At 36.6% G+C, this 22,215-nt stretch overlaps 3 long non-coding RNA genes across 3 annotated transcripts; 1 reads left to right on the top strand and 2 right to left on the bottom strand.

Annotated features, from left to right (window-relative positions):
* The first annotated feature begins 956 nt into the window (after positions 1–956).
* On the top strand, positions 957–20,162 carry LOC120170159. Its single transcript, XR_005520737.1, has 3 exons — positions 957–967; positions 6,286–6,290; positions 19,791–20,162. It is a non-coding gene; the product is annotated as an uncharacterized LOC120170159 (long non-coding RNA).
* On the bottom strand, positions 1,458–4,227 carry LOC120170158. The gene is made up of 3 exons (XR_005520736.1): positions 4,104–4,227; positions 3,032–3,154; positions 1,458–1,572 (listed from the first exon to the last, which is right to left on the bottom strand). It is a non-coding gene; the product is annotated as an uncharacterized LOC120170158 (long non-coding RNA).
* On the bottom strand, positions 18,849–20,315 carry LOC120170157. The gene is made up of 3 exons (XR_005520735.1): positions 20,170–20,315; positions 19,212–19,365; positions 18,849–19,117 (listed from the first exon to the last, which is right to left on the bottom strand). It is a non-coding gene; the product is annotated as an uncharacterized LOC120170157 (long non-coding RNA).
* Positions 20,316–22,215: the final 1,900 nt, after the last annotated feature.

The following is a 22,215-nucleotide window of genomic DNA, read 5'->3' as shown; positions in this document are numbered from 1 at the left end:
CTTGTATGGCTTAATGCAGGCTCTACGGACATGGTACGCTAGAATCGATGAGCATCTCCTTTCTCTTGGTTTCGGAAAAAGTCCAAGTGAGCCAACACTATATGTCAAGCATTCAACTGTTGATATTTTAATCGTTTCCGTTTATGTAGATGATATCTTAGTGACTGGAAATAATGATGTGCTGGTTCGAAACTTTAAGGAAGAGATGATGAAAGTATTTGAAATGATAGACTTGGGGACCATGGCATACTTTCTTGGAATAGAGGTAAGACAAGATCATCAAGGAGTCTTTATTTGTCAAAGAAAGTATGCTAAAGAGATCTTGAAGAAGTTTCACATGGAGAATTGCAAGTCAGTAAGTACTCCAATGAATCAAAAAGAGAGACTTTACAAAGAAGATGGTGCAAAAAAGGTTGAAGAGGTTGTCTATCGGAGTCTTATAGGCTGTCTAGTGTATCTCACAACAACAAGACCTGACATTTTGCAAGCTGTAAGTGTCCTCGCCAGATTCTCCCAAGCTGCTAGTGAAAAACATTTTATTGCTGCTAAACGACTGCTGAGATATGTCAAAGGAACTATTGACTATGGAGTCCTGTTCAAACATGGTCAAGAATTCAATTTTCATGGATTCTCTGATAGTGATTGGGGAGGATCCTTAGATGACATGAAAAGCACTTCAGGATATTGTTTCACGATTGGTTCATGAATGTTCTCTTGGAGTTCAAAGAAGCAAGCTATAATGGCTCAATCCACGGCTGAAGCGGAGTTTATAGCTGCTAAGCAGCTATAAATCAAGCCCTATGGTTGAGGAAGATTTTGAATGATTTATGCTTGGAGCAAAGGAGGAGCACAAAAGTGTTTGTGGATAACCAAGCTGCCATTGCAATCTCCAATAATCCAATCTTTCAAGGAAAGACCAGACACTTCAACATTAAACTTTATTTTCTTAGAGAAGTCCAGAAGAATGGTGAAGTTTCTTTGCTCTACTGCAGCACAAATGACCAGCTGGCTGATATATTTACTAAGGCTCTTCCAAGGAGCAGGTTTGAATCATTGAGAAAAGCTTTAGGAGTTTGCAACTACTGATTCAAGGAGGAGTGTTGGAAATGTCTCTAGTGGCTGCAACTTATCCTAGTTTTTAGGAGTTTGTTATGCATTTTACTTAATCAAGTTTAGTTGTTGTTTTTTAGCTAAGTAGTTGCCATGTTTTATGTTAGTGGCAGTACATGGAAACATGGGTAGAAGTTTCAACTTATTAGTTATTTGTGATGTATTTAAGCAGGTTTTTACTTAAATGAAAATTATGGTCTTTCATCTCTTTCTGTTTTTTACTACAGACTCTCTGTGATAGGTTCATTATGAAAAAAACATTAGTAGGTCCTTAACAGATGGTAGTCAAACACAACATTTTCCCACCATGCCGAGCTGTAAATTCAATGACGAACTTAGATGCTAACCTTTAATGATATCTTCTTTAGGCAAGTTCTTTCTGTAAGGATAGTTTGTAACAATTGCTTCCAGGTTCTTATGACTGAAATACTCTTTTCCAATCAACGGTTTCTTTAGCTCCCTCTGAACAGGGACAAGCAATAATGACTATCGGATGAATAAAATTACACTGGCAAGTAAATGCATAGAATTCCTATTCTTATACTATTTTTCAAGAAGCTTTCCTCAAAAAAGCAAATATGAACACCTACAGCTTCATATTCTTCCTCTGTTAATGCTTGGTAAGCAGTTCTTCCACCACTGGAGATCTCACCATTCTCTATATTGTGGATACTTCCAATGCACGAACTTGTATTTTTTGTCTCCTTTAAAACATAATCAGGGGGCTGCCTTCTACAAAATGACAACCATATATAAAAAGGTGTTCACATTAAGCGCAAAAATACAATTGAATAGGTAATGAGTGAAAAAAAAACTTTTCAATTTAAAGCTATCTGGTTGTAACCATGTTTATCTGGGAAAAGGAGAAATAAGTTGGAAACAGGAGACTGAAAACAATCAGAAAACGATAAGCAGCAAATGGCTTTTACTGAATGAAAGAAAAAAAAATAACAGAATGACTATGAACATCAACTGATTAAAAATAGTTCAAGGAAAATCAAGTAGGAAGTGTTCTAAAATTCTAAAGATGGAACACACAATATCATGTAATATTCTGAATTTCAATGAATTAAGTCGGCTAGATGACCAAGTTCTTGTACAAAGTTCTTATGTAACTTAAGTGCAGGGTGTTCAAGGGGTACTTACAATTACTTGTTTTAGGGTTCAAGAACTAATTATTTAGACTGATCTCATAGGCCAATCAAATTATAACACCAAATCACTGAACGGGAGTGCTACAACACATGCATGTGTCTTCCTCTTTTCACTTTTGACATATACATAAACCAGGTATTAAAGTCAGTTAAATAAGCAGAAAATATAGTATGAACCATTTTTTTTATGTGATCACAAGTAGTCAATCTTAGAACCACCAAAAGGGGACTCATAGAATACAATCCAAGATGCAGAGTTCCAGAGCATCCTTCAGAGGCTCTTATATGACAAGTCAAATTAATCACATTGATGAGAAAGTTATGAATATCCTAAACTGCAAGATTAGCTCATCTCTTATGAAGCACATACATCTCCCTCAGAAGTATTGGCTATGGTGCAAGTGTAAAAGGTGAATGGCCATAGGGATCTGCTTTTCATGATGATACTTTAAGATTAAATAAAAGGAATCAGAGAAAGAGAGGAACGTGGCACTTCAAATTTGCAATGTTCAAAACATATTTGCAATTAAGAAATATTAGATCAAAACTTTGCTCTCATTCCTTGTACGGTATTTTTTAATCAAGGAAAACTACAAATTTCTGTAAACTTCTTCCATTTAGATCAAAAACCTACCTGCTTGATTATACTCTCTTATTAATCAACATAAGAAAAGCTATTCCTAAATCTGTTAGATGAAACTGATGCCTTGAATAGAGAGTAGAGAGTAATTGTTAGCAAGATGTAACCACCAAAGCAGGAGGCATACCCAAGTATTCCAATCATTCGCCTTAGAAGATCAAATTCTGAAGCACCTGGGAATAACGGCAGCCCTAAAAAGAGTTCGGCAACTATGCAGCCAAAGGACCACATGTCTATATCTGTCATATATCTGAACAAGGATCAAGGTTAAAACTAGAATAATCATATGACAGAAGCCATGGAAATAAGACCATTTTTTTCTATATCATTATTACTTCCAAAGACTAATCATACTGTGATAAGTACAAAAGATATATAGGTTGAAACATGCTAAAGAAAATAGAAGATAAAATAACACCATTTTTTTCTATATCATTATTTCAAAGAGATCTTATAGAAATAGAAAGATCTTAGTTATATTGCAGCAAGATTTAGATAGAGTTCCATACATTATATTTTGATTATTATCTTCAAGGAGATAGAGTTGAATACCTTAAAGGTGATATGAGATGTTACAATGAATGCAAACCTACCTTTACATCATTCCTTTCCAGTTCATGTATTGTTGCTCAGTAATAAATGAAATAACTCAATGTGTAAAATAAGAACAAAGGAAGTCGAGCCAAAATCATTTTGAACAATCTATTTGAGGTTTAATATTTTGTATGTTATGCCCTTCCTATAGCAGATCATGTAAATACGTTAGATGAAAGAAAAAAGGATCTCATTATGGTCAGTAGTAATAAAATATTTATTATTTAATGTGGTCATTAAACACAAATTGCAACAGTACGATGTTATATCAGCAGGGAACAAGTTCAAAAAATTCACAACCATATGAAGTAAAGATCAATTTTAGCACCAATAATGAACCTAAGCACCAAGGGCGCAAGTTGGGTTCAGCTTCTTTGCTTGATAAAACCTGAACTCCGATGATTATTTCGGACCTGAAGATTGGTAAGGCCAAATAAGTTCTGCTGAAGTTTATTCCACCAAAGTCCGAGTTCAGCAAGTCATTGAAGATGAGAAGAGACATTACAGTGAAAGAAACAACACCATGACCCACCAAAATACAGAAGCAGTATGCAAGAAGAAGAGATAGAAAAGAATAAGCCTATAAAACTATATCAAAAGGATACTGATACCCAAGAAGAACTTTGGGAGACCTATAATACCGACTCTGCAGAAGAAAAGAAGAAAACACAAGCATAAGACCATACTGAACATGATGACAATGATCAGTATAACAAGTTGTAGCTATGGATGTAACAACCCGGAAATTTCAAAATAATAGTTAATTGAAATTTGAGTTTTTAATTGTGAAAATTGATAAATTTTGGGGACTAAATTGAAAGATTTTAAAACTTGTAGCTTGTTTTAGAGTTAAAGAATATTCAGGGGCCAAACCTTGAATTTACCCAAGAAAAGTTTTGAAACCACCATTGTGTTCGTTATCGAGTCATGAACAATTCCCTTAAATTAATTGACGTGAAACGCTGCTAAACGCCGGGAATTTCCAGTCAAAGTCTCGACTTTTTTTAGCACAATCGCCGAGAAAATCTTAAATTTATCGCCGATCGTTGCTCCGTTTACGACACCTCCTGCACCATCGTGTTCCTTGTGCCGTTCCGAGTCCGCCGGTGTCATCCTTGGTCTCCGTAGACGGCAGCGCGTGGGGAGGTGAAGCGGTCAAAGTTTCCGATTCGTTGAAATCGAGCTCTCCGCCGTTCAAAAATTTGAACCAAGCTTTGTAAGTATCTCGAAATCGCTCAAAATAATTTTTAGAAATTTTACCGTGAATTATAGGACACCGTAGGACGTCACACGCGCCCCCACACGCCGCCACTGCACGTGGGGAAGCTTCGGCAGCAGCTTGAAATCGGTTTGACGGGTCCGAACTGGTTCGACCCGACCCGACCCGTTGACCCTTGACCTCCTTTGACCAGAACTTTGACCGGGCATTAAACGACCTTTGATTTTGGCCGAGTATACCTATCCTGACATTTTTCGATGTTCCAAATCCGAATCCGAAGTCCGTTTTACCAAATTTGAACCCGAAAGTCTCCAAATTGTCAGTCAAACCCTTTGACTTTGACCAAGAATTTAAATATCTGGAAGGTCATACTTTATGTTTTTCGACGTCCTGAATCTGATTCCGAAGTCCGTTTTGTCAAATTCTGACCCGAAATTTCCAAATCGAGCATGTGAACCCAGAAAGGCTTAGTATTTTAATATTTTGATTATTTAATTGAGTTTTGGTTAAGGAATTGATTAAATAAAATATTGTATGAAGGTACTGGTGTTTCAACTGAGAGAATATCAGTTAGGTTCGGAATTGTTCGTTCGTCAGATCAGCCCGAACCACGTACTACTAGACTTACCTGAAAGTTTCCGTATATTATTTAAATAAAGATTAAGATTATTTATATTAGGATTCCAATATGGATTTTTTTCAATTCGTAGGATCTAGCGCTGCAGCAGAGCGTGATCGACAAAACCAGTAATAGACTTCCCTATCTGATTTCTCAGACTGTTACAGGTGTGTTTCCTGATAGTGTTATATTATTGTTTTAAAGTATATAAATATCTGAATACTGTGTATCTGATTTCTGATTTACTGCATATTTCTGATATGATTTCTGGTTACGGTATTTTATACCGTTTTCTGAATACTGATTACCTAACATCTGAATTACCATACATTACTGATTTGATTTTTGATTTCTGTATTTCCTGTTTATGGTTTTCAAGCTTGAAACATTCTTATGTTTTTAAAGAATTATTCATCGTTTTACGCGAATACATTCATATTCATTACTATCATTGGGGGGAATATTATTGGAGGAAGATTATCTGCAGGCTCCTCGGCTGTGTGCTCAGGGTCTTACCGGTTGTGCGGGGTGTATGGTTCTGGGGAACCTACACAAACAAATTGTGAAAGGGTGGGGGTAGTGTTCATGTTTTCAAAACATGTTGCATAAACAAATTTTATTAAAATATTTTGTTAATATGTTTTTATACATTGTATGGAGCACACTGAGCTTTTTAGCTCATTCTGTAGTTTTTACCTTTTTCAGAGAACAGCAGACCGTAAGCTAGCAGATTTGGCATCAGAAGAGATCAACTACTTATTTTGTACGAACATATATCTCTATATGTTTTTCGGTTATATTTGGTGACATGTATTTGCTATCGTTTTGGATATATATCTGTATTATTAATATTTTATTCTATATTATATTTAATGTTCTATAAGTTGTTAAGAAAAAAAAAATTTCTGAATGAGACATGTGACCACTTATGTTTTGGTCTAACTTACAGACCGGGTCTGGGGGTTACAATGGATGGAAACCTGAATGTAGGAATAAACGGTCCGGCCCTCCATGCAAGCGGGTTCAAAGTCGATTATTTTAATTTCTGCTGGCTTCACACTGTTATTTCCAGTACAGAAATATAAACTTCACGGAGAAATATGAAAATTCTATTATAAGTTTGTAATCCATACCAACACTGAAAAAGTAACTCACCTCGTACACAGAAGAATATTTTCTGGTTTTAGATCACAATGAATTATTCCAGCATCTTTTAATAAAGCAAGTCCACGTAAAATCTATACAGAATAAAAGAGGAGCAAGTCAAAAGACAATTGGAAAGTGATGTCTACAGCTTATTTTAGAGTTAAAGAAAATTCAGGGACCAAACTCTGAATTTACCCAAGAAAAATTGGTGAGGTTTAGTATTGTATACGGTAATCTCCTAAATTCCCTTCTCCCAACGTCAACTTCCGACAACGATCCCGACGCCGTCCGAATTCCGATCGTCGTTTTGAAACCACCATCGTGTTCGTTATCGAGTCAGTAACAATTCCCTTAAATTAATTGAGGTGAAATGCTGCCAAATGCCAGGAATTTCAAGTCAAAGTCTCGACGTTTTTTTAGCACAATTGCCGAGAAAATCTTAAATTCATCGCCGATCGTTGCTCCGTTTACGACACCTCCTGCACCATCGTGTTCCTTGTGCCGTTCCGAGTCCGTCGGTATCATCATTGGTCTCCGTAGACGGCGGCGCGTGGGGAGGTGAAGCGGTCAAAGTTTCCGATTCGTTGAAATCGAGCTCTCCGCCGTTCAAAAATTTGAACCGAGCTTTGTAAGTATCTTGAAATCGCTCAAAATAATTTTTAGGAAATTTTTCGTGAATTATAGGACACCGTTGTACGTCACACGCGCCCCCACACGCCGCCACTGCACGTGGGGAAGCTTCGGCAGCAGCTTGAAATCGGTTTGACCAGTCTGAATCGGGTTGACAGGTCCGAACCGGTTCGACCCGACCCAACCCGACCCGTTGGTCGTTAACCGTTGACCTCCTTTGACCAGAACTTTGACCGGGCATTAAATGACCTTTGATTTTGACCGAGTATACCTATCTTGACATTTTTCGACGTTCCAAATCCGAATCTGAAGTCCGTTTCACCAAATTCGAACATGAAACTCTCCAAATTGTCAGTCAAACCCTTTGACTTTGACCAAGAATTTAAATATCTGGAAGGTCATACTTTATGTTTTTCGACGTCCTGAATCTGATTCCGAAGTCCGTTTTGCCAAATTCTGACCCGAAATTTCCAAATCGAGCATGTGAACCCAGAAAGGCTTAGTATTTTAATATTTTGATTATTTAATTGAGTTTTGGTTATGGAATTGATTCAATAAAATATTGTATGAAGGTACTGGTGTTTCAACTGAGAGAATATCAGTTAGGTCCGGAATTGTTCGTTCGTCAGATCAGCCCGAACCACGTACTACTAGACTTACCCGTAGGTTTCCGTATATTATTTAAATAAAGATTAAGATTATTTATATTAGGATTCCAATATGGATTTTTTTCAATTCGTAGGATCTAGCGCTGCAGCAGAGCGTGATCGACAAAACCAGTAATAGACTTCCCTATCTGATTTCTCAGACTGTTACAGGTGTGTTTCCTGATAGTGTTATATTATTGTTTTAAAGTATATAAATATCTGAATACTGTGTATCTGATTTCTGATTTACTGCATATTTCTGATATGATTTCTGGTTACGGTATTTTATACCGTTTTCTGAATACTGATTACCTAACATCTGAATTACCATACATTACTGATTTGATTTTTGATTTCTGTATTTCTGTTTATGGTTTTCAAGCTTGAAACATTCTTATGTTTTTAAAGAATTATTCATCGTTTTACGCGAATACATTCATATTCATTACTATCAATGGGGGGAATATTATTGGAGGAAGATTATCTGCAGGCTCCTCGGCTGTGTGCTCAGGGTCTTACCGGTTGTGCGGGGTGTATGGTTCTGGGGAACCTACACAAACAAATTGTGAAAGGGTGGGGGTAGTGTTCATGTTTTCAAAACATGTTGCATAAACAAATTTTATTAAAATATTTTGTTAATATGTTTTTATACATTGTATGGAGCACACTGAGCTTTTTAGCTCATTCTGTAGTTTTTACCTTTTTCAGATAACAGCAGACCGTAAGCTAGCAGATTTGGCATCAGAAGAGATCAACTACTTATTTTGTACGAACATATATCTCTATATGTTTTTCGGTTATATTTGGTGACATATATTTGCTATCGTTTTGGATATATATCTGTATTATTAATATTTTATTCTATATTATATTTAATGTTCTATAAGTTGTTAAGAAAAAAAAAACTTCTGAATGGGACATGTGACCACTTATGTTTGGGTCTAACTTACAGACCGGGTCTGGGGGTTACAATGGATGGAAACCTGAATGTAGGAATAAACGGTCCGGCCCTCCATGCAAGCGGGTTCAAAGTCGATTATTTTAATTTCTGCTGGCTTCACACTGTTATTTCCAGTACAGAAATATAAACTTCACGGAGAAATATGAAAATTCTATTATAAGTTTGTAATCCATACCAACACTGAAAAAGTAACTCACCTCGTACACAGAAGAATATTTTCTGGTTTTAGATCACAATGAATTATTCCAGCATCTTTTAATAAAGCAAGTCCACGTAAAATCTATACAGAATAAAAGAGGAGCAAGTCAAAAGACAATTGGAAAGTGATGTCTACAGCTTATTTTAGAGTTAAAGAAAATTGAGGGACCAAGCTCTGAATTTACCCATGAAAAATTGGTGAGGTTTAGTATTGTATACGGTAATCTCCTAAATTCCCTTCCCCCAACGTCAACTTCCGACAACGATCCCGACGCCGTCCGAATTCCGATCGTCGTTTTGAAACCACCATCGTGTTCGTTATCGAGTCAGTAACAATTCCCTTAAATTAATTGAGGTGAAATGCTGCCAAATGCCGGGAATTTCAAGTCAAAGTCTCGACGTTTTTTTAGCACAATTGCCGAGAAAATCTTAAATTCATCGCCGATCGTTGCTCCGTTTACGACACCTCCTGCACCATCGTGTTCCTTGTGCCGTTCCGAGTCCGTCGGTATCATCATCGGTCTCCGTAGACGGCGGTGTGTGGGGAGGTGAAGCGGTCAAAGTTTCCGATTCGTTGAAATCGAGCTCTCCGCCGTTCAAAAATTTGAACCGAGCTTTGTAAGTATCTTGAAATCGCTCAAAATAATTTTTAGGAAATTTTTCGTGAATTATAGGACACCGTTGTACGTCACACGCGCCCCCACACGCTGTCACTGCACGTGGGGAAGCTTCGACAGCAGCTTGAAACCAGTTTGACCAGTCTGAATCGGGTTGACAGGTCCGAACCGGTTCGACCCGACCCAACCCGACCCGTTGGCCGTTAACCGTTGACCTCCTTTGACCAGAACTTTGACCGGGCATTAAATGACCTTTGATTTTGACCGAGTATACCTATCTTGACATTTTTCGACGTTCCAAATCCGAATCTGAAGTCCGTTTCACCAAATTCGAACATGAAACTCTCCAAATTGTCAGTCAAACCCTTTGACTTTGACCAAGAATTTAAATATCTGGAAGGTCATACTTTATGTTTTTCGACGTCCTGAATCTGATTCCGAAGTCCGTTTTGCCAAATTCTGACCCGAAATTTCCAAATCGAGCATGTGAACCCAGAAAGGCTTAGTATTTTAATATTTTGATTATTTAATTGAGTTTTGGTTATGGAATTGATTCAATAAAATATTGTATGAAGGTACTGGTGTTTCAACTGAGAGAATATCAGTTAGGTCCGGAATTGTTCGTTCGTCAGATCAGCCGAACCACGTACTACTAGACTTACCCGTAGGTTTCCGTATATTATTTAAATAAAGATTAAGATTATTTATATTAGGATTCCAATATGGATTTTTTTCAATTCGTAGGATCTAGCGCTGCAGCAGAGCGTGATCGACAAAACCAGTAATAGACTTCCCTATCTGATTTCTCAGACTGTTACAGGTGTGTTTCCTGATAGTGTTATATTATTGTTTTAAAGTATATAAATATCTGAATACTGTGTATCTGATTTCTGATTTACTGCATATTTCTGATATGATTTCTGGTTACGGTATTTTATACCGTTTTCTGAATACTGATTACCTAACATCTGAATTACCATACATTACTGATTTGATTTTTGATTTCTGTATTTCTGTTTATGGTTTTCAAGCTTGAAACATTCTTATGTTTTTAAAGAATTATTCATCGTTTTACGCGAATACATTCATATTCATTACTATCATTGGGGGGAATATTATTGGAGGAAGATTATCTGCAGGCTCCTCGGCTGTGTGCTCAGGGCCTTACCGGTTGTGCGGGGTGTATGGTTCTGGGGAACCTACACAAACAAATTGTGAAAGGATGGGGGTAGTGTTCATGTTTTCAAAACATGTTGCATAAACAAATTTTATTAAAATATTTTGTTAATATGTTTTTATACATTGTATGGAGCACACTGAGCTTTTTAGCTCATTCTGTAGTTTTTACCTTTTTCAGATAACAGCAGACCGTAAGCTAGCAGATTTGGCATCAGAAGAGATCAACTACTTATTTTGTACGAACATATATCTCTATATGTTTTTCGGTTATATTTGGTGACATGTATTTGCTATCGTTTTGGATATATATCTGTATTATTAATATTTTATTCTATATTATATTTAATGTTCTATAAGTTGTTAAGAAAAAAAAAAACTTCTGAATGGGACATGTGACCACTTATGTTTTGGTCTAACTTACAGACCGGGTCTGGGGGTTACAATGGATGGAAACCTGAATGTAGGAATAAACGGTCCGGCCCTCCATGCAAGCGGGTTCAAAGTCGATTATTTTAATTTCTGCTGGCTTCACACTGTTATTTCCAGTACAGAAATATAAACTTCACGGAGAAATATGAAAATTCTATTATAAGTTTGTAATCCATACCAACACTGAAAAAGTAACTCACCTCGTACACAGAAGAATATTTTCTGGTTTTAGATCACAATGAATTATTCCAGCATCTTTTAATAAAGCAAGTCCACGTAAAATCTATACAGAATAAAAGAGGAGCAAGTCAAAAGACAATTGGAAAGTTATGTCTACAGCTTATTTTAGAGTTAAAGAAAATTCAGGGACCAAGCTCTGAATTTACCCAAGAAAAATTGGTGAGGTTTAGTATTGTATACGGTAATCTCCTAAATTCCCTTCCCCCAACGTCAACTTCCGACAACGATCCCGACGCCGTCCGAATTCCGATCGTCGTTTTGAAACCACCATCGTGTTCGTTATCGAGTCAGTAACAATTCCCTTAAATTAATTGAGGTGAAATGCTGCCAAATGCCGGGAATTTCAAGTCAAAGTCTCGACGTTTTTTTAGCACAATTGCCGAGAAAATCTTAAATTCATCGCCGATCGTTGCTCCGTTTACGACACCTCCTGCACCATCGTGTTCCTTGTGCCGTTCCGAGTCCGTCGGTATCATCATTGGTCTCCGTAGACGGCGGCGTGTGGGGAGGTGAAGCGGTCAAAGTTTCCGATTCCTTGAAATCGAGCTCTCCGCCGTTCAAAAATTTGAACCGAGCTTTGAAAGTATCTTGAAATCGCTCAAAATAATTTTTAGGAAATTTTTCGTGAATTATAGGACACCGTTGTACGTCACACGCGCCCCCACACGCCGTCACTGCACGTGGGGAAGCTTCGACAGCAGCTTGAAACCAGTTTGACCAGTCTGAATCGGGTTGACAGGTCCGAACCGGTTCGACCCGACCCAACCCGACCCGTTGGCCGTTAACCGTTGACCTCCTTTGACCAGAACTTTGACCAGGCATTAAATGACCTTTGATTTTGACCGAGTATACCTATCTTGACATTTTTCGACGTTCCAAATCCGAATCTGAAGTCCGTTTCACCAAATTCGAACATGAAACTCTCCAAATTGTCAGTCAAACCCTTTGACTTTGACCAAGAATTTAAATATCTGGAAGGTCATACTTTATGTTTTTCGACGTCCTGAATCTGATTCCGAAGTCCGTTTTGCCAAATTCTGACCCGAAATTTCCAAATCGAGCATGTGAACCCAGAAAGGCTTAGTATTTTAATATTTTGATTATTTAATTGAGTTTTGGTTATGGAATTGATTCAATAAAATATTGTATGAAGGTACTGGTGTTTCAACTGAGAGAATATCAGTTAGGTCCGGAATTGTTCGTTCGTCAGATCAGCCCGAACCACGTACTACTAGACTTACCCGTAGGTTTCCGTATATTATTTAAATAAAGATTAAGATTATTTATATTAGGATTCCAATATGGATTTTTTTCAATTCGTAGGATCTAGCGCTGCAGCAGAGCGTGATCGACAAAACCAGTAATAGACTTCCCTATCTGATTTCTCAGACTGTTACAGGTGTGTTTCCTGATAGTGTTATATTATTGTTTTAAAGTATATAAATATCTGAATACTGTGTATCTGATTTCTGATTTACTGCATATTTCTGATATGATTTCTGGTTACGGTATTTTATACCGTTTTCTGAATACTGATTACCTAACATCTAAATTACCATACATTACTGATTTGATTTTTGATTTCTGTATTTCTGTTTATGGTTTTCAAGCTTGAAACATTCTTATGTTTTTAAAGAATTATTCATCGTTTTACGCGAATACATTCATATTCATTACTATCATTGGGGGGAATATTATTGGAGGAAGATTATCTGCAGGCTCCTCGGCTGTGTGCTCAGGGCCTTACCGGTTGTGCGGGGTGTATGGTTCTGGGGAACCTACACAAACAAATTGTGAAAGGATGGGGGTAGTGTTCATGTTTTCAAAACATGTTGCATAAACAAATTTTATTAAAATATTTTGTTAATATGTTTTTATACATTGTATGGAGCACACTGAGCTTTTTAGCTCATTCTGTAGTTTTTACCTTTTTCAGATAACAGCAGATCGTAAGCTAGCAGATTTGGCATCAGAAGAGATCAACTACTTATTTTGTACGAACATATATCTCTATATGTTTTTCGGTTATATTTGGTGACATGTATTTGCTATCGTTTGGATATATATCTGTATTATTAATATTTATTCTATATTATATTTAATGTTCTATATGTGTTAAGAAAAAAAAACTTCTGAATGGGACATGTGACCACTTATGTTTAGGTCTAACTTACAGACCGGGTCTGGGGGTTACAATGGATGGAAACCTGAATGTAGGAATAAACGGTCCGGCCCTCCATGCAAGCGGGTTCAAAGTCGATTATTTTAATTTCTGCTGGCTTCACACTGTTATTTCCAGTACAGAAATATAAACTTCACGGAGAAATATGAAAATTCTATTATAAGTTTGTAATCCATACCAACACTGAAAAAGTAACTCACCTCGTACACAGAAGAATATTTTCTGGTTTTAGATCACAATGAATTATTCCAGCATCTTTTAATAAAGCAAGTCCACGTAAAATCTATACAGAATAAAAGAGGAGCAAGTCAAAAGACAATTGGAAAGTGATGTCTACAGCTTATTTTAGAGTTAAAGAAAATTGAGGGACCAAGCTCTGAATTTATCCAAGAAAAATTGGTGAGGTTTAGTATTGTATACGGTAATCTCCTAAATTCCCTTCCCCCAACGTCAACTTCCGACAACGATCCCGACGCCGTCCGAATTCCGATCGTCGTTTTGAAACCACCATCGTGTTCGTTATCGAGTCAGTAACAATTCCCTTAAATTAATTGAGGTGAAATGCTGCCAAATGCCGGGAATTTCAAGTCAAAGTCTCGACGTTTTTTTAGCACAATTGCCGAGAAAATCTTAAATTCATCGCCGATCGTTGCTCCGTTTACGACACCTCCTGCACCATCGTGTTCCTTGTGCCGTTCCGAGTCCGTCGGTATCATCATTGGTCTCCGTAGACGGCGGCGTGTGGGGAGGTGAAGCGGTCAAAGTTTCCGATTCGTTGAAATCGAGCTCTCCGCCGTTCAAAAATTTGAACCGAGCTTTGTAAGTATCTTGAAATCGCTCAAAATAATTTTTAGGAAATTTTTCGTGAATTATAGGACACCGTTGTACGTCACACGCGCCCCCACACGCCGTCACTGCACGTGGGGAAGCTTCGACAGCAGCTTGAAACCAGTTTGACCAGTCTGAATCGGGTTGACAGGTCCGAACCGGTTCGACCCGACCCAACCCGACCCGTTGGCCGTTAACCGTTGACCTCCTTTGACCAGAACTTTGACCGGGCATTAAATGACCTTTGATTTTGACCGAGTATACCTATCTTGACATTTTTCGACGTTCCAAATCCGAATCTGAAGTCCGTTTCACCAAATTCGAACATGAAACTCTCCAAATTGTCAGTCAAACCCTTTGACTTTGACCAAGAATTTAAATATCTGGAAGGTCATACTTTATGTTTTTCGACGTCCTGAATCTGATTCCGAAGTCCGTTTTGCCAAATTCTGACCCGAAATTTCCAAATCGAGCATGTGAACCCAGAAAGGCTTAGTATTTTAATATTTTGATTATTTAATTGAGTTTTGGTTATGGAATTGATTCAATAAAATATTGTATGAAGGTACTGGTGTTTCAACTGAGAGAATATCAGTTAGGTCCGGAATTGTTCGTTCGTCAGATCAGCCCGAACCACGTACTACTAGACTTACCCGTAGGTTTCCGTATATTATTTAAATAAAGATTAAGATTATTTATATTAGGATTCCAATATGGATTTTTTTCAATTCGTAGGATCTAGCGCTGCAGCAGAGCGTGATCGACAAAACCAGTAATAGACTTCCCTATCTGATTTCTCAGACTGTTACAGTGTGTTTCCTGATAGTGTATATTATTGTTTTAAAGTATATAAATATCTGAATACTGTGTATCTGATTTCTGATTTACTGCATATTTCTGATATGATTTCTGGTTACGGTATTTTATACCGTTTTCTGAATACTGATTACCTAACATCTGAATTACCATACATTATGATTTGATTTTGATTTCTGTATTTCTGTTTATGGTTTTCAAGCTTGAAACATTCTTATGTTTTTAAAGAATTATTCATCGTTTTCCGAATACATTCATATTCATTACTATCATTGGGGGGAATATTATTGGAGGAAGATTATCTGCAGGCTCCTCGGCTGTGTGCTCAGGGCCTTACCGGTTGTGCGGGGTGTATGGTTCTGGGGAACCTACACAAACAAATTGTGAAAGGATGGGGGTAGTGTTCATGTTTTCAAAACATGTTGCATAAACAAATTTTATTAAATATTTTGTTAATATGTTTTTATACATTGTATGGAGCACACTGAGCTTTTAGCTCATTCTGTAGTTTTTACCTTTTTCAGGATAACAGCAGACCGTAAGCTAGCAGATTTGGCATCAGAAGAGATCAACTACTTATTTTGTACGAACAATATATCTCTATATGTTTTCGGTTATATTTGGTGACATGTATTGCTATCGTTTTGGATATATATCTGTATTATTAATATTTATTCTATATATTAATGTTTTATAAGTTGTTAAGAAAAAAAAAAAAACTTCTGAATGGGACATGTGACCACTTATGTTTGGGTCTAACTTACAGACCGGGTCTAGGGGTTACAATGGATGGAAACCTGAATGTAGGAATAAAACGGTCCGGCCCTCCATGCAAGCGGGTTCAAAGTCGATTATTTAATTCTGCTGGCTTCACACTGTTATTTCCAGTACAGAAATATAAACTTCACGGAGAAATATGAAAATTCTATTATAAGTTGTAATCCATACCAACACTGAAAAAAACTCACCTCGTACACAGAAGAATATTTTCTGGTTTTAGATCACATGAATATTCCAGCATTTTAATAAGCAAGTCCACGTAAAATCTATACAGAATAAAAGAGGAGCAAGTCAAAAGACAATTGGAAAGTGATGTTACAGTAATCTCCTAAATTCTCTTCCCCCAACGTCAACTTCCGACAACGATCCCGACGCCGTCCGAATTCCGATCGTCGTTTTGAAACCACCATCGTGTTCGTTATCGAGTCAGTAACAATTCCCTTAAATTAATTGAGGTGAAATGCTGCCAAATGCCGGGAATTTCAAGTCAAAGTCTCGACGTTTTTTAGCACAATTGCCGAGAAAATCTTAAATTCATCGCCGATCGTTGCTCCGTTTACGACACCCCTGCACTCGTGTTCCTTGTGCCGTTCCGAGTCCGTCGGTATCATCATTGGTCTCCGTAGACGGCGGCGTGTGGGGAGGTGAAGCGGTCAAAGTTTCCGATTCGTTGAAATCGAGCTCTCCGCCGTTCAAAAATTGAACCGAGCTTTGTAAGTATTTGAAATCGCTCAAAATAATTTTTAGGAAATTTTTCGTGAATTATAGGACACCGTTGTACGTCACACGCCCCCCACACGCCGTCACTGCACGTGGGGAAGCTTCGAGCAGCTTGAAACCAGTTTGACCAGTCTGAATCGGGTTGACAGGTCCGAACCGGTTCGACCCGACCCAACCCGACCCGGGCCGTTAACCGTTGACCTCCTTTGACCAGAACTTTGACCGGGCATTAAATGACCTTTGATTTTGACCGAGTATACCTATCTTGACATTTTTCGACGTTCCAAATCCGAATCTGAAGTCCGTTTCACCAAATTCGAACAAACTCTCCAAATTGTCAGTCAAACCCTTGACTTTGACCAAGAATTTAAATATCTGGAAGGTCATACTTTATGTTTTTCGACGTCCTGAATCTGATTCCGAAGTCCGTTTTGCCAAATTCTGACCCGAAATTTCCAAATCGAGCATGTGAACCCAGAAAGGCTTAGTATTTTAATATTTGATTATTTAATTGAGTTTTGGTTATGGAATTGATTCAATAAAATATTGTATGAAGGTACTGGTGTTTCAACTGAGAGAAGTTAGGTCCGGAATTGTTCGTTCGTCAGATCAGCCCAAACCACGTACTACTAGACTTACCCGTAGGTTTCCGTATATTATTTAAATAAAGATTAAGATTATTTATATTAGGATTCCAATATGGATTTTTTTCAATTCGTAGGATCTAGCGCTGCAGCAGAGCGTGATCGACAAAACCAGTAATAGACTTCCCTATCTGATTTCTCAGACTGTTACAGGTGTGTTTCCTGATAGTGTTATATTGTTTTAAAGTATATAATATCTGAATACTGTGTATCTGATTTCTGATTTACTGCATATTTCTGATATTTTCTGGTTACGGTATTTTATACCGTTTTCTGAATACTGATTACCTAACATCTGAATTACCATACATTACTGATTTGATTTTTGATTTCTGTATTTCTGTTTATGGTTTTCAAGCTTGAAACATTCTTATGTTTTTAAAGAATTATTCATCGTTTTACGCGAATACATTCATATTCATTACTATCATTGGGGGAATATTATTGGAGGAAGATTATCTGCAGGCTCCTCGGCTGTGTGCTCAGGGCCTTACCGGTGTGCGGGTGTATGGTTCTGGGGAACCTACACAAACAAATTGTGAAAGGATGGGGGTAGTGTTCATGTTTTCAAAACATGTGAGCACACTGAGCTTTTTAGCTCATTCTGTAGTTTTTACCTTTTTCAGATAACAGCAGACCGTAAGCTAGCAGATTTGGCATCAGAAGAGATCAACTACTTCTTGTACGAACATATCTCTATATGTTTTTTTCGGTTATATTTGGTGACATGTATTGCTATCGTTTTGGATATATATCGTATTATTAATATTTTATTCTATATTATATTTAATGTTCTATAAGTTGTTAAGAAAAAAAAAACTTCTGAATGGACATGTGACCACTTATGTTTGGGTCTAACTTACAGACTACTTTGTGTACGAACATATATCTCTATATGTTTTCGGTTATATTTGGTGACATGTATTTGCTATCGTTTTGGATATTATCGTATTAATATTTTATTCTATATTATATTTAATGTTCTATAAGTTGTTAAGAAAAAAAAAAACTTCTGAATGGACATGTGACCACTTATGTTTGGGTCTAACTTACAGACCGGATCTGGGGTTACATGGATGGAAACCTGATGTAGGAATAAACGGTCCGGCCCTCCATGCAAGCGGGTTCAAGTCGATTATTTTAATTTCTGCTGGCTTCACACTGTTATTTCCAGTACAGAAATATAACTTCACGGGAAATATGAAATTCTATTATAAGTTTGTAATCCATACCAACACTGAAAAGTAACTCACCTCGTACACAGAAGAATATTTTCTGTTTTAGATCACAATGAATTATTCCAGCATCTTTTAATAAAGCAAGTCCACGTAAAATCTATACAGAATAAAAGAGGAGCAAGTCAAAAGACAATTGGAAAGTGATGTCTACAGCTAATCTAATCATTATTCAGTTCAGAATCAAATTCAGCTATAAGACAAACTGCCACCACCTGTTTTGAGAATAGCTGAACAATGCTCAGTGAAAAACCCCTAAAATGATTTATCTTGATAAGCTCATGCCTAGATCAGGGGGAATAGGTTAATAACATGCTGCCAAAAAATCAATATAAGAAATGTATCTTTATAAAGGGTAAAGGAAATTGAGGAAATCATGAAACTTGTTTCATTGTATGCATATAAATAAAATTGCTTACAGATTGGTGTCAAGAAGTTCAAAACAAATGCACAAATGACATTGATAAACAAAGAAATCATAAAAACGGACAATGTGATGCTTGTCTTCCGGATCATACTTTTTGTTTAACTGCGTAAGGCAAACAATGAAGACAATGATGTTACACTACTGGTATTCCAAGAAGAAGGATATAAATATATAAATCTGTAAGAAATTTAATTACCGTTGTCAAAATAGAAACTTCAACCAGAGCCTGCTGATAGTAAGCAGGTTGGTTTTTAGTTATCTTCACAGCAACAAAACTGTTTGTTTCCGGAACCCAGCATTTCGCAACCTGACCGAAAGTCCCATGACCAAGAACATCTTTGACAATATATCTACAGAAAATCATTGAAACATAAGTAAAAGATTCCTCCAATAAAGTTAGTTTTAAAGGATAATAGACCACCAGAAATAATTTTGAAATTTACATCAGGCATATTCATAAATCTACCTAATACCTGATCCTTCATGACTAATATCAATTCAAATTCTTTCTTTATATTTTGTCTTGTTTTGAATGGTCGGTTAACCTTTGTTTCTCATAATGGATAATATCTTTTGAATTGCATTAACTAGCTAGTTTGCTGCCTCATTAAGGAGAAAAGCAAATCATACTTGGGGTAAAGTAAGTAATATTAGCATATAGCATAAAATATAGAAATCATCAACAATATGCCAGATCTTGATATTGCATATAACATGAAATGAATTATACTTATACAGAAAACCCATAAAATTCAATTATGTACATAAAACCGAGAACGTCAACCAAAGCTCCATATTTAGACTAACATGCAACTAATCCAGAATGCAATGGTTGGAGTTCATAAAACAACGCAACTGTCTGTGATAGCCAAGAGAAACTAAAGGTGACATGAATGAGAAACAAATATGCACTTCAAGATTATCACTGTTTCTGACACTTCAAAATCAAGAAATAGTCTATTTTAGTTTAGGATTAACTAGTTATCAGTAGCACAAATGAAAATTTTACCGAAAGGAAAAGAAACATCTTTATTCCACCATTAGGAAAATACGCAATAACCATGTGAAGTTAATCTGAAATGAAAGCTACATGAAATGCTTCAGATATTAATAGCTCCATGTCATGAGGAAAATTATGAAAAGCGGTAACAAACCTTCGCTGTGTTTCTGAATTGATCAAGACAAAGTTCACTGATAGAATAAGATCTGAATTCACATTGTCATATCCATCATTGAAGATGCCAACAGATGGACTAGTCAAAAACCGCTTTGGTTCAATTCTTCCAAATATTTAAATTGTGGATTGCATATTTGGTATGTTTCAGTTATGTCCTTAGTCAGCCTTGCCACCAACTGCACAGTTAAAGCTGCCTGTCAGCATAAAGATGTGCCTTATATTTGGGGGAAAATAATTTTCGGTCTGACCACCATATTGTAGTCTTTGTAACCAAATAGAGTGTTGAAAACCAGAAATTTCAATTATACAATTTTTCGATGCAATTGGATGCAAACACTTAATAAAATATTTTTACGAGAAAAAGTGTTGAACCTCTTAAAATACTAGGATCTAGTTAAGGCATTTTTTCAAAATGTTTTTCTTTTTTCAGTATCTTAACAACATTAAAATACATACCACTGTAAGTGATACATTTAGCATAGAGGATGATAAACGGCATATGATGAGAATCATCCTATCCAATGTTCAATGTTCCCTTTATGTGGAGGATAGGATGAAAAATAGGACGAGTATATCAATGGAAAACAGAATGATTATTTTAAACCTATAAGCTAAAGCCAAGTGCAGGAGATCATATTTTTCATAACTCCAGAATTCCTCCTATATTTGCAGTCTTCTTTGCATATTTGTATTAAGACAGTATGGTACTGCAAGGGCAATTTTAACTAAGGAAAACAATCACCTATCCCTTCCAAGAACCAAAATGAAACAAGATAAGAATTGAGTCAAGCCTACTCTTAATCGGGCATGCATACATATAATGTGAGATAGGATGACATAATACAATCTTGTACCCATGTTTACTTCAGCTTATCTTTGTCTCTCCATTATTTTGCACATCAAATGCACCCTGAAAGATTTTATCCTTTGCCATATTTTTTGGTTTACTCTTTTACTTTTCTAGGACATAAAAGATGTAAAATCATATGTATAACCCAAGCAAGATCTATTTAATTTCTAATTTGAAGAAATATGCCAGTATAATTTTACAGTAAAAAACAGTGACAATTATTGAGTGCTAAAGCTGCTCAAAAAAATCCTATACTTAGACAATAAATCGTAAATGCCAATTCAAATGTGTTCCTGCACTAAGACATGAAGAGGGTACATCAGCACAAGAGGTCAATTTACAACAGATCATCCAAAGAATAGTGGGAGATCCATATTGTGATTTTCAGGACAGACTTTGCTGATCCAGAGGGTGAATCCAGAACAAATCACACTCCATCGAAACTAATTTTCACAGTTTCTTCTCCCTAGTTTAGCTTTCTTACAGACATCATAGATTGGCATGAGTTGTAGTGCCTGATGGATTGTCAGGGCAGATAGAACACGGGATCTAAACTAAAAGATTGCGGTCGATTCACTAATATTTGCATGGACGAATTGCATTCTTCCGGGACAAATCTGATCCCATACTCTGCTTAAACATACTAACGAGGTACATTTTACAAACTGAAAGTATTACAGTAGACAGCTTTCTACTTTATATTTGCAGCTAGTGAAACATTTAAGATTTAACCCCCAAGTTTATGCTTAATTGATAGAAAATTGAGCCTAAATAACAATAAAAAAAAAGGGATTTTTGAATTACGAGCTAAAGAGGAGACAAATAAAGTAATTAGACCCTTGAGTATGTAGAAAGTTGATTTTCATTCAATTTTGGTAAGGTCACCGGGCATGCTTCAAGGGAGAAAGCTGACTCCTTGTTTCCTCCAAACTTATTCCTTCGTCTTCTTCTTCTTCTCTTCTACTCATCTCTTTTCTCTCTAGAAAATCGAACAACCAAAGGTAGAAATTTTCTTAAGCTGCAAACCTTCGACGAATTTGAAGAGGTAAGAGTTTCAATATATACCTTTAAAGATTTGATTCAAGCTACATTTCTTCATAGTTTGTAATTGTAGCTATAAATGGGTTTTTCTTGAAGGGTTTTGGAAATCTTGAGCAAACAAACTCACTTTAG

This window comes from Hibiscus syriacus, unplaced genomic scaffold (assembly GCF_006381635.1).
Source record: "Hibiscus syriacus cultivar Baekdansim isolate YM2019G1 unplaced genomic scaffold, ASM638163v2 tig00111772_pilon, whole genome shotgun sequence".
NCBI classification, from domain to species: Eukaryota; Viridiplantae; Streptophyta; class Magnoliopsida; order Malvales; family Malvaceae; genus Hibiscus; species Hibiscus syriacus.
This window is presented reverse-complemented; position numbering and strand designations above follow the sequence as displayed.